The sequence below is a fragment of the Geotrypetes seraphini genome, chromosome 10, assembly GCF_902459505.1.
Source record: "Geotrypetes seraphini chromosome 10, aGeoSer1.1, whole genome shotgun sequence".
Classification (NCBI taxonomy): domain Eukaryota; kingdom Metazoa; phylum Chordata; class Amphibia; order Gymnophiona; family Dermophiidae; genus Geotrypetes; species Geotrypetes seraphini.
The window spans coordinates 91,011,256-91,026,929 of NC_047093.1; the positions used below are offsets into that span (position 1 = coordinate 91,011,256).

The 15,674-nt window shown below is 43.5% G+C and overlaps 1 protein-coding gene across 3 annotated transcripts in view; it reads right to left on the minus strand.

The window, feature by feature from the left end:
• Nucleotides 1-15,674, minus strand: part of STXBP1 (syntaxin binding protein 1) — a 203,423-nt gene that overhangs the window by 133,197 nt on the left and 54,552 nt on the right. The gene's annotated exons all lie outside the window — the stretch shown is intronic.

Consider the following 15,674-nt stretch of genomic DNA (forward strand, 5'->3'; position numbering starts at 1 on the left):
AGCCAATGTCATACACCTTGTGACCCTGGGCAAGTCACTTAAATACTCTCCCATTGCCCCAGGTACCCGAGATAGATTGTGAGCCCACCGGGACAGACAGGGAAAAATGCTTGAGTACCTGAATAAACTTATGTAAACCGTTCTGAGCTCTCCTGGGAGAACGGTATAGAAAATTGAATAAATAAATTAATTAATTATGCAGTATTAAAAATATTACATGTTTAGCTGAGGAATATTCTTGAGCTCTGTGACATCTGTGAGTTCTGAGCTATCACCTGCGTTCAAATCTCCTCTCTAGAAGCTATTTACGTAATGGTTAGACGGTCAGATGGGAATGACTTTAATCATATATCTCAGTCATTTTCTATCCAGCCCTTGGGACATGATCAGCCAATCTGGCTTTTCCAGTTATGTGATGTTTTGATTTTAGATCATTCCACTTTGATATTGGTTATTTTATATGATGGTTATATAATTTAATTTTGGTATATTTTAAGATTTCCTGCTTTATTTTGCATTATTCCTGCAGCTGGCTAGAGTTTTGAATTCTATCAAAAAAGAACATAAGCACAGCCATGTTGGGACAGACTGAAGGTCTGTCAAGCCCAGTATCCTATTTCCAACAGTGGCCAAGCAGGTCACAAGTACCTAGCAAGATCCCAAAAGAGTAAAACTAATTTTATGCTGCGTATCCTAGAAAATAAGCAGTGGATTTTCCAAGTCCATCTTAATAATGGCTTTTAAACTTTTCTTTTAAGAAATTATTCAACCCTTTTTAAAACCCTGCTAAGTTAACTGCTTTCACCACAAACCCTGCTAAGCTTAATGGGTAGGCACTCAGTTTTATTAACTTATCAGAGAGATCAATTTAGGAGCATAACTTTTGAAGTTAGGAGTATAAATCTTTTGAATTTTGAACCTTTGACAAATGGCTCAAGGGCCGCATGTGGCCCCTTGAAGAATTTTGTGCGGCCTTTGTTGAGGGCGATGCAGTGTTTTCCTCTGCTGCCCCTGGGTGTTTACCGTATTGCCGGCTCCCTCCTCTGTCTTGCTGCAGCGTTTCCGCTGCCCCAGAAACATTTTTTTCAGCCAATGCACCTATGGCAATTCTTATGTTCTTAATTAGGAAAATAAGCAACAAGATCTGATGTCCCTTTCCATATATTAAAATTAGTCCAATAAAAACGATCACCTTATTTAAATTTTCTATTTATAAATGTTTATCAACACAGCTACATAACTACTTTATCATAAAGCAAAATAAATAAATAGAATGTTTTTTCTACCTTTGTTGTCTGGTTTCTGCTTTCCTCATTTTCTGGTCATTCTCTTCCTTCTATCCACTGTCTGCCCTCTCTCTGCCTCTTCCATATGGCATCTATTCTCTTTCTATGCCTTTTCCAGAAACTGTCTGCCTCTCCCTTTCATCTCTCCCTCCCTCCCACCCCCCATTGGTCTGGGATACATCTTCTTTCCTCTGCTCCCCCAATGGTCTGGCATCTCTGTCTTCTTCCCTTCCATTTCTCCCTCCTTCCCTAGGTGGTATTTTAGCATCTTTTTCCTCCCCTCAAATCTGGTATCTGTCTCCTCCACCTCCCCCCATAGTCTAGCATCTTTCTCTCTCTTCCCTTTTCTTCCCTGGTCTTCCTTCTCAGTTTATTTTCTGCCTCTATCTAGATTAAGAACATAAGAATTGCTGCTGCTGGGTCAGACCAGTGGTCCATCCTGCCCAGCAGTCCGCTCATGAGGCAGCCCTCTGGTCAAAGACCAGCGCCGTAACTGAGACTAGTCCTACCAGCGTTTGTCCTTGTTCAGCAGGAACTTGTCTAACTTTGTCTTGAATCCCTGGAGTGTGTATTCCCCTATGACAGACTCTGGAAGAGCATTCCAGTTTTCTACCACTCTCTGGATAAAGAAGAACTTCCTTACGTTCGTACGGAATCTATCCCCTTTCAGCTTTAGAGAGTGCTCTCTCGTTCTCCCTACCTTGGAGAGGGTGAACAACCTGACCTTATCTACTAAGTCTATCACCTTGAATGTTTCGATCATGTCCCCTCTCAATCTCCTCTGTTCGAGAGAGAAGAGGCCCAGTTTCTCTAATCTTTCGCTGTTCGGCAGCTCCTCCAACCTCTTAATCATTCTTTCTTACTATCCAGTCCTCAATTTACCTTTTTTCATTGTGTCTACCTACAGCTCGCCACCTCTTTCCCTCACCCCTTCCAGTATCTCACTAACTCTAGCCTCTTCCCCCAATCCAGGATGCACCCTTTTATCTTTATCCACTCCTTCCATCCAGTATATGCTCTCTCTCTCCTACTTCCTTCCAGCATCTTCTCCCCCTCTCTCTCCCAGTGTCTGCTACCCTCTCTGTCCTCCCCACTTCCATCCAGTGTATGCTCCCCCTCTCTCCCATTCAGTGTTTGCTTCCCTCTCTGTCCTCCCCACTTCCTTCCAGCCACTACTTCCCCAAAATACACTTCCAGCCACCATCTGCTCCCCCTCTCCCTTCCAGAGTCTGCTCTCCTCTCTCTCCTTTCCACTTCCTTCCAGCGACTACTCCCCTCTCTCTGTACTCCCCACTGCCATCCAGCGTCTGCTCCCCCTCTCTACTTCCATTCAGCATCTGTTCTCCTCTCTCTCCCCCATCTTCCATTCAGCACCACTCAACCTCTTCCCCTTGTTTGGCCATCTCCCTCCCTCCCTTCCCCTCACCTTCGCAGCGCTTGTCAAAACCAAAGTTTTCTCTCTGAGGGCCCCTGATGCGGCTGCCATGATGCTTCTCCTCTAACGCAATGCCCCCTGTGATAAAGCTCGAAGCCACTATCCTCTGTGCACCCAAAGTCTCCTCCATGTATACCCCACTACCCGGCATCGCATTTACCAATAGCACTGGAAACCTGCTGCTGCCATCAATGCTGTATTCTGATACGGTGCGGGGCCTTGAGCATCTGCGCATGGTCAAGGCCTGTCTGCTCCCATCTTCTCTGAGAATCTCGGGGGCGGGAGCTGGCAGGCTTTAAGCATGCACATTCCTATCTCCTGCATTCCTCCATCCCATGTGCAAAATATCTCTCTCACTGTTCACCATCTCTTTCTCATTCCCTCCCTTGCTGCAAAGGGAGTAGGAAGAGAAAGAGAAAGAGAGAGGATCCAGGACACATCTCTTCCACCCTCTCTACTGCCATGTCCAACATTTCTCCCTCTGTCATTCCTTGGCTCCTGTACAGCACCTTTTGCCCCTCCCTAATACCCACCATTTCTCCTTCTATGAACCCTCTTCAACACCAAGCTGCATCTCTTCCTCCCTTCCCTCCACCCCATGTCCAACATTCCTCCCTCTTGCATTCCTTTTCATCTGTCTCAATTTTCCCTCTCCATGACATCCAATATTTCTCCCTCCCTCCTCTCCACCATCATGTCCAACAATTCTCCCTCTTTCTTCCTTTCCCCATGTGCACCTTCTCTTTTTCCCTCCCATTCCACACACCTATGTCCAACCATTCTCCCTTTCTCTTCCATCCCCTACTGGCAGCATCTCTCTTTCCCTTCCTTCTCACCACCCTATCAGTGCAGCATGTCCTTCCTTGCCTTCCTAACCCCTCCAGCCAGTGCAGCATGTTCTTCCCACCCTTTCCAACCTCAGCTTCCCAGCAGGATCCTGTGGCACGACTTCTCTCTCCAGCTCCTACTCCCCCACCTACCTTCTCCCCAGCTGCTGTAACTTTAAATATTCGGTGAGCTGGCAGGGCAACAAGATGAGCCTGCTGTCATCAGTTTGCCCCAGAAGTCCTCATTCTGCAGCAATTTCCTGTTCCCACGTAGGCGGGACACTGCAGAATGAAGACTTCCTGAGCAGGCCGATGGCAGCAGGCTTACCTCGTAGTTGCTGCCTGAAGATTTAAAATTACAGCGGCTGGGGAGGAGATAGACTGCCAATTTGGGGGTGGGGGCCTGGCCCCTGTGGCCATACCCGCTCCGAAGCCCATGGCAGGAAACAACATGCATGACAGAGATGGCTGCAAATTGTATTTAACTATAGTCAAATAACATAACATAGCAATGTGCTTGTATACCGCAACCACCTCGCAGTTCTGTGCAGTTTACAATAAAGTAAAAGAAAACTGCACAAACACAGGAATATTACAATTCAGCTGATTAAAAAATTTTCTTGAAAAGAAAGAGTTTTAACAATTTTCTAAAATTTAAGTAAGAGCTGGAACTGGAGATCAGCTTTCTAAAACTCTTACCCTGGTGTCATTTGCCATGCTCTCCCAATGCTCATAAAACAGTGCACAAATAAGCCCTGGTCCTGCCACTGGAAACCTACCACCAGCCCGGAGCTGGAGTTGGGAGGACTGTAAATTTTCAGTTTAAAATCTGCCTGGTTTGATTTTTTTTGCAAATGGAAGGAAGTAGAGAATGACATGGGGACAGGGGCAGAGGCAGGAACAGAACTTGCGGGGATGGGATGGGGACGGAGCTAGATCCTACAGGAGTGGGGATAAATTTGTCGCCCTTTCTCTAGAACAGGGGTGTCCAACCTTTTGGCTTCCCTGGGCCGCATTGGCCCCCCCAAAAAAAATGTTCCTGGGGCCGCGCAAACGCTGCAGCAAGACAGTAGGAGGGAGCAGCAAGACAGTAGGAGGGAGCCAGCAAGACAGTAGGAGGGAGCAGCAAGACAGTAGGAGGGAGCAGCAAGACAGTAGGAGGGAGCCAGCAAGACAGTAGGAGGGAGCAGCAAGACAGTAGGAGGGAGCAGCAAGACAGTAGGAGGGAGCCAGCAAGACAGTAGGAGGGAGCAGCAAGACAGTAGGAGGGAGCAGCAAGACAGTAGGAGGGAGCAGCAAGACAGTAGGAGGGAGCCAGCAAGACAGTAGGAGGGAGCAGCAAGACAGTAGGAGGGAGCAGCAAGACAGTAGGAGGGAGCCAGCAAGACAGTAGGAGGGAGCAGCAAGACAGTAGGAGGGAGCAGCAAGACAGTAGGAGGGAGCCAGCAAGACGGTAAACACCCAGGGGCAGCAGAGGAAAACAGTGCATCGCCCTCGACCAGGGCCGCACAAAATACTTCATGGGGCCGCAGGTTGGACACCTCTGCTCTAGAAGAAGCTCATTGCAAGCCTGTAGGTGCCGGTACTGGAGAAAGAAATGTGCGTAAGTCTGGCAAAAGTGAAAGTGGAGGGCACCTGGCACCTGTCTTCTGCGCTTCAATATAAGCATTCCAAATTAAAGAAAAATTGAAAAGCTTATGTTTAAACGCACAGAAGAGCGATGCCAATGTATTCTTCACTTTCGGGTCTGCCCGCTGCATGCACACAAAAGCTGCACTTACAACAAAACGCTTCTGCACACGCACCAAGCACATGCTCCCTTTGCTTTCGCTTTTAGAGCGTGCAAATGCACATCATTAGAATACCATTTCCTGTGAGCCCTGGCGGGCTAGATTCAGTAGTTATGGACTCTGCCACTGCTGGATTTTAGCACAGGAGTTTGAAAATAACTTTAGCATTCTTTTTGTGTAACAAGAAGGGAGGAGGGGCAGGAAGGGTTACAATTTTATTTGAAGAAAGAAAAACCTTCACACGACTCAGAAGCAAACCAAAAGACTGAAAACACAGGCGTAGTTTAGAAAGGGGGTGATGGAGGGGCAGTCCATCTAATGCTAGAAATACTACTCCTTCCACCCTCCCCTGACTAGGCAGGGAAACGACCCTTATGACTGAAAGATCTAGCAACACCAACGCTCTCTCAAACCCCTTTTCCAAACACTCCTCACAACTTCTTTTTCTACTGTTTAATTACCAGTTGTGTCTGTCTCTCTATTTGTGTTCTATTATATTACATAAAACCCTGTGCTCGCTTATAATTACTGGAGAGTATTCTCTGGAATAACTGCAGAATGGTGTGTCATGGGTTGCCAGGGAAATATTCTCTTCACTTCAGGTCTGAGTTCTGTCTTAAATCTGTATAAAATCTTGATATAATATCAATCTGATTAGAAGCTCTTTCCTGTTCTACCTACATTACTGGACCTTTTAGGAAACAGGAGTCATCCTCTTCTACAGGGCTAACCTAACCATTAGGTAAACAATGTGGTCACCTAGAGTCCTAGAGTAGAGAATGACACAGGGACAAATTTACCCCCTTCCCCACAGGGGACGGCCCCATGAGTTTTGTCCCTGTCCCTGCCCCGTTCCTGTAAGCTGTGCCTTAACTGCATAAACCTCGAACATTATGATTTTAAAGCTTGCAACAATGGGGCAGGGGTGGGAAAATGAATTCTCGCAGGGAGGGGGAAAAATCTGTCCCCGTGCCATTCTCTATCCTAGAGCACCTTCTAGGAGGGGAAGCAGGTGCAGTCAATGAAAAATAGATCCTGACAGCCACACAAGTTCAGAGACCCTCGTCCCATGTTTTCACCCATGTTTTAATATTTTTAAAGTATGCTATCTGGTTCTGTATTTCTACAGGATCATTCTGGGCATAGGAGTCAGCTCTCTGGGTGCTTGAGCATACCCAATATTGAGCAATCTCCTTGACTTTGTCAAGGGAGGGGTCATTTCCCCCAATCATTTTGAAAAGTTGGCTCTTATGAGTCTCGGAGGAAGCATATTGAGGTAATTGTGATTGCTGAGTGTAATTATTAAAAAAAAATCATAGGATAACAGGGCGGGGGAGCACAAGGCTGAAGATTTTCTTTTTAAAAAAAATTCTTTATTCATTTTCAACATTTTCAATAAGTGCAAAACAAATTAAATACATTTTATATTTAAGACATCACTTAATACTCTTTCAAGAAACAAATCAATCTATATCCCTCCCCCCACCCTATCCCAAAACTATTATAAATTTTTAATTTAATAATCAAATCTTCAAAAAGCTCATTATGATATACATTTCATATCCATAAGAGATAATAAGCACTAATAAAGAAACCCATACATTAATTTTACAAGAATTTAGAGAATCATTTAAAAATAAATCCACCCTTCCTCCCTCCCCCTGGATGTGCACATAATATATCAATAAAACTCAAATCTACAATAAATCAACAAAAGACGTCAATGGATCCCATATTAACTTGAAAATTTTTATATTTCCTAACGATTCTGCAATTTTCCTAGAGTGCCTAATGGCCCAATTCTGCTTCTCTTTCTTTTCCTCTGGTCCCCAAGTACTTCAGTGTCACCCACAGAAACAACAAAATTCCTTCCTCATAACAAAGAAAATTCAAATTGTGAGACATGAAAATACCACCAAGTAGTGAGTAACAAGGGACTTCAGTGATACAGGATCCTTTTAACAGAAATCATTTTTGCACAAAAATTGATCTTTAGCTTGCTGTTAGTTGCTAATAAGGTGGTCTGTGTCTGCATTTCACTCATAGGTGAGATATACAGCAGCAGGTCTTTCAAAAACTGTCTCAGCCACAAGTGTGACTTCCACATCCATGGTCTAAATTCCAGTCCCATTCCACCATATTACAGAGAATTTATGCTAAACAAATAGAGCTTTGTTTGGCTTTCAAAAAACTCTATTTCCTATGCTTTGTGAGGCAGAGCATGACACATGTAGACACTCACTGCCATATTCCATAAACTGCACCTTCATTGTGGCCACCTAGCAATGTCTACGTTTGGGATCCAAGCCAGATTTAATATTCTAATTGGCTTAATCGGCGTGGTAAAATCTCTGCCCTTTGCACATTATTCTGCAACTGAATTTGCAGCACACGTTAGGTAAGCGCTTTGGCTCAAATCCTCTGCCACCAAGGCCCCTTTAAGAATTGATGGCTTCTCTGCAAAATTCTCAGCTCATGGTACAACTTTCTACTGACCCAATTTGTGAGCAGTTTTTTACAAGCAGGAGCTCTTGGTTTAAAAACGATAGCAAGCACGCAATCTGGTAAAGCATTCATATGTCTATTATTACTTTAATAGTAATTTATATTTGTAGTTCTTTATTTATACCCCGCCTTTCCCAAGGCGGGTCACAGTATAGTACATACAGAAACAGAATATTTCAATATCACTCACATCTCACTTTAAATGAACTAAACACGCTAAGGAATCGATATTCAGAGTGCAGTAACTTGTTAAGACAGGCTCTTACTGAAACATAGAAGCATGACAGCAGAAAAAAGGCCAAATGGTCCATCCAGTCTGCCCATTCACAGCATCCACTATTTCCTCCTCTCCCTAAGAGATAATAATGAAAGGAGAAAGAACGGGCAGATATAGGGGGCAAATAATGTATAGAAGGGGGAGAAAAAGGGCAGAGTTAGTGAAAGACTGCATGGAAAGGGCATGGAAAACCTTTCATACACTGAAAGATTGGAGAGATTGGGGCTCTTCTCCCTGGAAAAGCGGAGACTCAGAGGAGACATGATAGAGACAAGATCATGAAGGGCATAGAGAAAGTAGAGAGGGACAGATTTTTCAAACTTTCGAAACATAAAAGAACAAGAGGGCATTCGGAAAAGTTGGAAGGAGACAGATTCAAAACGAATGCTAGGAAGTTTTTCTTTACCCAACGTGTGGTGGACACCTGGAATGTGCTTCCAGAGGACGTAATAGGACAGAGTACGGTACTGGAGTTCAAGAAAGGATTGGACAATTTCCTGCTGGAAAAAGGGATAGAGGGGTATAGATAGAGGGCTACTGCACAGGTCCTGGACCTGTTGGGCCGCCGCGTGAGCGGACTGCTGGGCACGATGGACCTCGGGTCTGACCCAGTGGAGGCATTGCTTATGTTCTTATGTTCTTATGAATAAGGGGAAGTAAAATAGGAGAGCCAGGGAACTCGGAGAGAGCGGGAACTCAAAGGCCTTGAGCGGGAACTCGAAGGCAGATCTTCAGGCACCGGCATGTCCTGTGCGTTGGTGCCGGTGCCGGGTGCCAGATGGGGGTAAGCGATGTGTTCGGGTGGGTGGATGGGTGCGTGGGGGATACCAGAATGCGGCCGGGGGGGGGCCACGTGAGCGGGGGGGATGCCGGATAACAGGGGGAGGCGCTCGTACATTGAGGCAAGCTCGGTTTCCGAGGCACCGATTTTACGAATTTTTTGCTCGTGTTGCAAAACACTCGCAAACCGGTGCACTCGTAAACCGAGGTACCACTGTATTTGTAACTATGACCTAACTGTATTAATAACTGTACTGATCTACCTATACTAGCAATTCTATTGAATGTCCATGTCAAACTGTCCATTGTAACTTCCTCGATAACTGACCTACCTCTTGTAATGTAATCTGACCTTGAACTGAATAGGTAAAGGCAGAACAGAAAACCTGATTAATATAACATATATATGTGTGCGTGTTTACTTTTCTATGCTTTTATTCAGACTTAATTACGTCTGGTAAGGTATATGGCACATTCACTGAAGCTACTATTATAGTGCTCCTTAAACTTGGTAAAAATCCAAGCAAGTACAAAATTACAGACTACTTTCACTTATTAACACCGACGCTAAAATTTTTGCCAAAATGTTGGCCACCAGACTTCAAAGAGTTTTACTTCAGATTATATCATCAGATCAAAATGGGTTTACCCATGGGTATTTCTCCAGTGACAATACTAAGCTGTTCACTAGAGAATGACACGGGGAAAAAAATTGTCCCCATCTCTGCCCCATCCCCGTGAGCTCGTCCCCATCACTGTCCCCACGAGCTTGGTCCCCGTTACCGTTCCTTCCCCACAAACCATCTGATCTCATCCACACAAGCCTCGAATAGTTTTATACTATATACATATTTATTTTATTAAAGTATAAAAAGAAACAATATTCTGTACAATTGTCATTTTTAAATCAAAGTTCTGGCTGCTGAACTAGAGAAAGAGATGTTCAGCTGGCAGGGCTTTGTTTATAAATGTTTATCAACACAACTAATATACTACTTTATCCTAAAGCAAAAAAAAAAAGAAAAGAAATAGAAAATTTTTTTTCTACCTTTGTTGTCTGGTTTCTGCTTTCCTCATCTTCTCTTCATTCAATTTCTTCCATCCACTGTCTGCCTTCTCTCTGCCTCTTCCATATGCTCTGTTACTGTGCCTCTCCCTTCCATTTCTCCCTCCCCCATTGGTCTGACACCCATCTTCTTCCCTCCACTCCCCCCATATTCTGGCACCTCTCTCATGCCCATTTCCCTTCAGAGTCTTCTCACCACTCTTGCCCATTTCCCTTCAGCGTCTTCTCTCCACTCTCTCCTGCCCATTTCCCTTCTGTATCTTCTCCCCACTTCTCTTGCCCATTTCCCTTTAGCATCTGTTCCTCTCAACCCTCCCCCCCTCTCTCTCTCCATTTCCCTTCAGCGCACGCGCACGCGGTCCAGCAGCCTCCCTCCCTCCCTCCTGATCGCCATCATCCGGGCATCCCCCTTCCCCTCACCTTACCGTGGCGATTTTCAGGTTTTCTTTCATCTCCCAGCTGCCTGAGCTGGCTTTGATCAAGTCGCGTGTGGCTGCTGAAACTTCTCCTCTGATGCAATTTCCTGTTTCCGGTTGTGTCAGAGGAGAAGTTTTGGCTGCCACACGTGACTATCAAAGCCGGCTCAGGCAGCTGGGAGACAAAAAAACCAGAAAATCACCACAATAAGGTGAGGGGAAGGAAGGGAGGGAAGAAGATGCCCGATCGGTGACCATACAAGTTCCCTTCCATAACTGCGGAGACAAGGCCATTCACCGCTCCACAGGGCGGTGAATGGCCTTGTCCCTGTACTCATGGCGATGATGACTTTTTCTCCCACCGTTTTGGTGGGTTACCCGCGGTTACCCACGGGTAGCCACGAGTAACATGCACTGTGTCATTCTCTACTATTCACTAGTCCCCACCTCCCCTTTTTAGCTCCAACACTCATAGGAATTTGCGCTATGGTTTTGTAAAAAGAGGGGGTGTAAATGTCATCTTACATACTAATGATATTAAATCTCCAATAGTGGCTATGGGATTAGATGCTGAAAAAGCATTTGATTGTTTTGAATGGTCTTTTTTTAAAAAAATATTTTTATTGGTAAAGCAGCCAGTACAGAAAACGTGGAACACAGGTGAAACTACAGTGCAACGCAACAACAGTGCAAACTTTCCAAAAAGGGGGCAATGATAAGGCACCATCAAGAAATCAGCAAATACAAAGGCAACAGGAGAAAAGGTTCTTCGGTATCCCTCCAGCGATCCATCTTTCATGTACTCTCTTGATTTGGCTTTCCTAATGATTTTATAAAAATGGTTTAAATACTGTACATATTACCAAAGACTAGACTGCATATTTCAATACATTTCCATCCAGAAAGGGGCAAAAGACAGGGTTGCCCTCTATCACCCTCATTATTTAATACTGCATTGGAACCACTGTTCATAACCTTAAGATCAAGCCAGAAAGTGGAAGGACTAAAATATGGGATAGGTGAAGTAAAGATTTTGCATATACCGATGATATCCTCCTTTATACCATTCTGAACTCAGTTACATGTACTCATATATTGGAAATTATAGATGACTATTCAATATCAGGATAGAAGTTGAATCTATCCAAAACAGAAATAATGCTATTAAAATGCCCAGAAATTTGCAATGCTATCAGAGACCTTGGCTTTCATTGGGCTGCTAGAAAACTTAAATAACTGGGCATTTATTTTGGGTCCACCATCGAAGAAACTCTCAGTTGTAATACGGAATATATATTGGACTCAGTCAAACATATTACTGCTAAATGGACTCCTCTCAAACTGACATGGTGGAGTCAATTAGACACGATAAAAATGATGATAGTTCCTGTTGTTAGGACATGGCGGTACTCGAGGGAGTGCAGAGGAGGGCGACTAAGCTGATAAAAGGTATGGAAAATTTTCCATACGCTGACAGGTTAAAAATGCTGGGGCTGTTCTCCCTGGAGAAGAGGAGACTTAGAGGGGACATGATAGAAACCTTCAAAATCCTTAAGGGCATAGAGAGAGTAAATAAGGACAGATTCTTCAAACTGAGGGGAGCCACAAGCACTAGGGGTCACTCAGAGAAATTGAAGGGGGACAGGTTTAGAACAAATGCTAGAAAATTCTTTTTTACGCAGAGGGTGGTGGACACATGGAACGCGCTTCCGGAGGAAGTGATAGGCCAGAACTCTGTACAGGGGTTCAAGAAGGGTTTGGATAGGTTCCTGGAGGATAAAGGGATAGAGGGGTACAGATAGAACTTGAGGTAGGTTATAAAAGTGGTCAGAAACCACTTCACAGGTCGCAGACCTGATGGGCCGCCGCGGGAGCGGACCGCTGGGCGAGATGGACCTCGGTCTGACCCAGTGGAGGCAACTTCTTATGTTCTTATGTTCTTAAGCATGCTTATTGGGTTTTTTCACAATGACATATGTATAAAAAAATTGAATCAATGTGATTAAGATTTCTATGAAATAATAAATCACCCAGAATAAGTCTACAAGAAGCTAAAATGTGATAAATTGCGAGGAGGAGTTAGTTTCCCAAGTTTTTATGCCTATCATATGGCCTTCATACTTCGACAAGGAGCAAAATGGAGTCTACCCTCCAGTACTATACCACCTCTAGCTTGGATAAACATGGAAGCTAATGGTGACCATTTATATTTGAAATATCTCCCATTTATTCAAATATTGAATTCTTTGACAGGAATATTATACTCAGATCTACAAAACAGGCTATAAGTGAACTGGAACATTAACTTCTAATGAAATGAAATGATTCCATATATGCTCTGATTTGGAACAATGCTAAATTTATCATACAGGTTAAATTAATTGACTGGAAAATATGGCAAAAATTGGGTATTTGGCATGTAGGTCAATTATTCAATGGAACTAAATGGATACCTTTTGAAGTATTGCAAAAGAATGACAATATTCCAACTAAGCATTATTATAGATGGATGCAATTACGCTATAGTATTTAATCAGCTATGATTACCAGTCAACTATTAAAGATATACCCTCCTTCCTAAAATTATGTGAAACGATAACTTTTAAAAACAATGAGATATCTAAATTAATACAATTGTATAAATACCATCATACTACTGGATTAAAAGATGTTTGGCACAAAGATATAGACATGGAATTGGACAAGGACATTCTTCAACCATGATACAAACAACTTACTTTCTAATTCATTGTGCATACTGGACACAATATAGACAATCCCCACTCATGCTATCTGCTGGACATGTAAAACTGATGTTGGCATTTTGGATCATATTTATAGATGTTCTACTTTGAAAAACTATTGGCCACAAATATAGGATACCATATGTAAGGTCCTCTGCATCAAAGAAGATTTAACGCTTGCTAATGTAGTTTTTCATCATTTGGGATTGACGAATGTACATAAGAACATAAGAATAGCCTTACTGGGTCAGACCAATGGTCCATCAAGCCCAGTAGCCCGTTCTCACGGTGGCCAATTCAGGTCCCTAGTACCTGGCCAAAACCCAGGGAGTAGCAACATTCCATGCTACCGATCCAGGGCAAGCAGTGGCTTCCCCCATGTCTTTCTCAATAACAAGCTATGAACTTTTCCTCCAGAAAATTGTCCAATCCTTTATTAAAACCAGCTACGCTATCCGCTTTTACCACAATGCGTTCCAGAGCTTAACTATTCTCTGACTGAAAAAAAATTCCTCCTATTGGTTTTAAAAGTATTTCCCTGTAACTTCATCGAGTATCCCCTAGTCTTTGTAATTTTTGACGGAGTGAAAGATGAATCGACTTGTACCCGTTCTACTCCACTCAAGATTTTGTAGACTTCAATCATATCTTACCATCCCCTCCCTAACCCCAGATCCTACTTTTCTCTCTCTTGGAAACCTTCGCTGATCTAACATTGTAATCCTTCTTCCATAACTCTTTTTGTAATCCGCTTTGAACCGAAAGGTAATGGCGGAATAGAATCTGTAATGTAATGTAATATCTCCCCTCAGCCCTAACCGTTTTAGTCTTTCCTCATACGAGAGGAGATCCATCCCCTTTACCATCTTGGCTGCTTTGATCCTATTTGGCAAAATGAGCGGAATATAAAGATTCTTAATAAATATAAACATTCCTAAGGCACTCAAAGATGACTGTTCACTTGATATCAACTCTTCTGATGATGAAGAGTATGAATTCTCCAGTGAGGAAACAGCAGCTTTTACAATGGAACATTCTGCAGATTCTTACCTCAATTTGAAGAGTTCTCTTCTGATGATAAATATGAGGAGAACTCTGATACAGATAGGCCTTGTCACAACACTATGGTTGCCTCTGAGACTCTCTGCAACTCATGCCAGTTCTAGGCTGGCCACTTCCCAGATTAACATCTTAATCCTCCCTTTCACTAAGCTGTGGTAGAGGTTTCTACCGTGACTTGGAGCACTAAATGCTCCGATGCTGCTCCAACGCTCATAAAATTCCTATGAGCGTCGGAACGGCATCAGAGCATTTAGCTCCCTGGGCTGCGGTAGAAAACTTGCTTAACATGCTAATGTAATTTTGAAAGTTTTATGTAATATCTCTGTCTGTATACAGTCTCGGCATCTGTAAACCGCTCTGAACTGTTTGTGGTATAGCGGTATATAAAAATAAAGTTATTATTATTATCAATAAGGCAGGAAGAAGGGGATGGAGTTCAATTATTTTAAAGAACTGTACCATAGGCCAGTATTTAGGATGAGACAATGGTCAACCAACAGAAGGAAGAACTAGATGCAGAATGTGCTGAAAGATGAGACAATTGTTTTCAACCTTCTCTAGCCACAGACAGGGATGAAAGGACAAAAGAACATGCAGGAAACTCAGTTAAAGCTGAGGGAAATGAATGACTCCTCTGGAACACCTGAATGGAAAAAAAGGAAAGCAGACGGTTCTACAGGCACTGGACAGCAGTGAATGAAGCTCTGATGGCAAGAGTACCTACATATCCAGGAGAGCATGATGCAGCCCCCACCACACTATGGCCAGGTAACTGGGAACAAAGCAGGAGAAATTAGACCATCGTAGCTGAGTGTAGCTACCAGATTAACCCACACACTAGATGAGCAAAAGGTTTCTGCAGAAACAGGGAGCAAAATAAAATCTGCTATGTTTTTGTAGCACTGGTCCATAGGCCATTTAGCATTCTCAGTAATTTTAAGTAAATGATGCAGAAGGTGCTTGCAGGAAGAGCCAAGGAAAAGAGAGGAAGGTCATGACAGAGCTTTCCTAAGAAGACATGCCACCATTTTCACGGGGTTTTTTTTTCCAGAGATACCTAGCAGAATGTCTGAGTCTCAGTCTGGGTGCCCCCTCCCCCACCCCCACCCCCAAGGCGTTTAGATTTGGTGTTGCAGACACATTAAATCATCTGCCCAGCCTTCATGTACTTTGCTGCATATTCTCTCTCGGCTTTATTTTATTTTATTTTTTCATTTTCTGTGCATTTATGTTTGGGTTGCCAGCATGCACTGCTTACTTGCTAAGCCCACTCCAGAAATCATAGCAAGAAAAAAAAAAAAAGCCCTTGCAATGTATAGCTTCCCTTGTCTACAAAACAAAGATCCAAAACCATCCCGAATTATTTGACCCAAAAACAAGATTTTTTTTTTTCCCCCTGCCATGTCTGAGGCTGAGCTGCAGTCTCCCCCCCCCCCCCAATCTGAGTGTTTATCCTGCGTAAGATAGCTTGAATGGCGCATCTGCA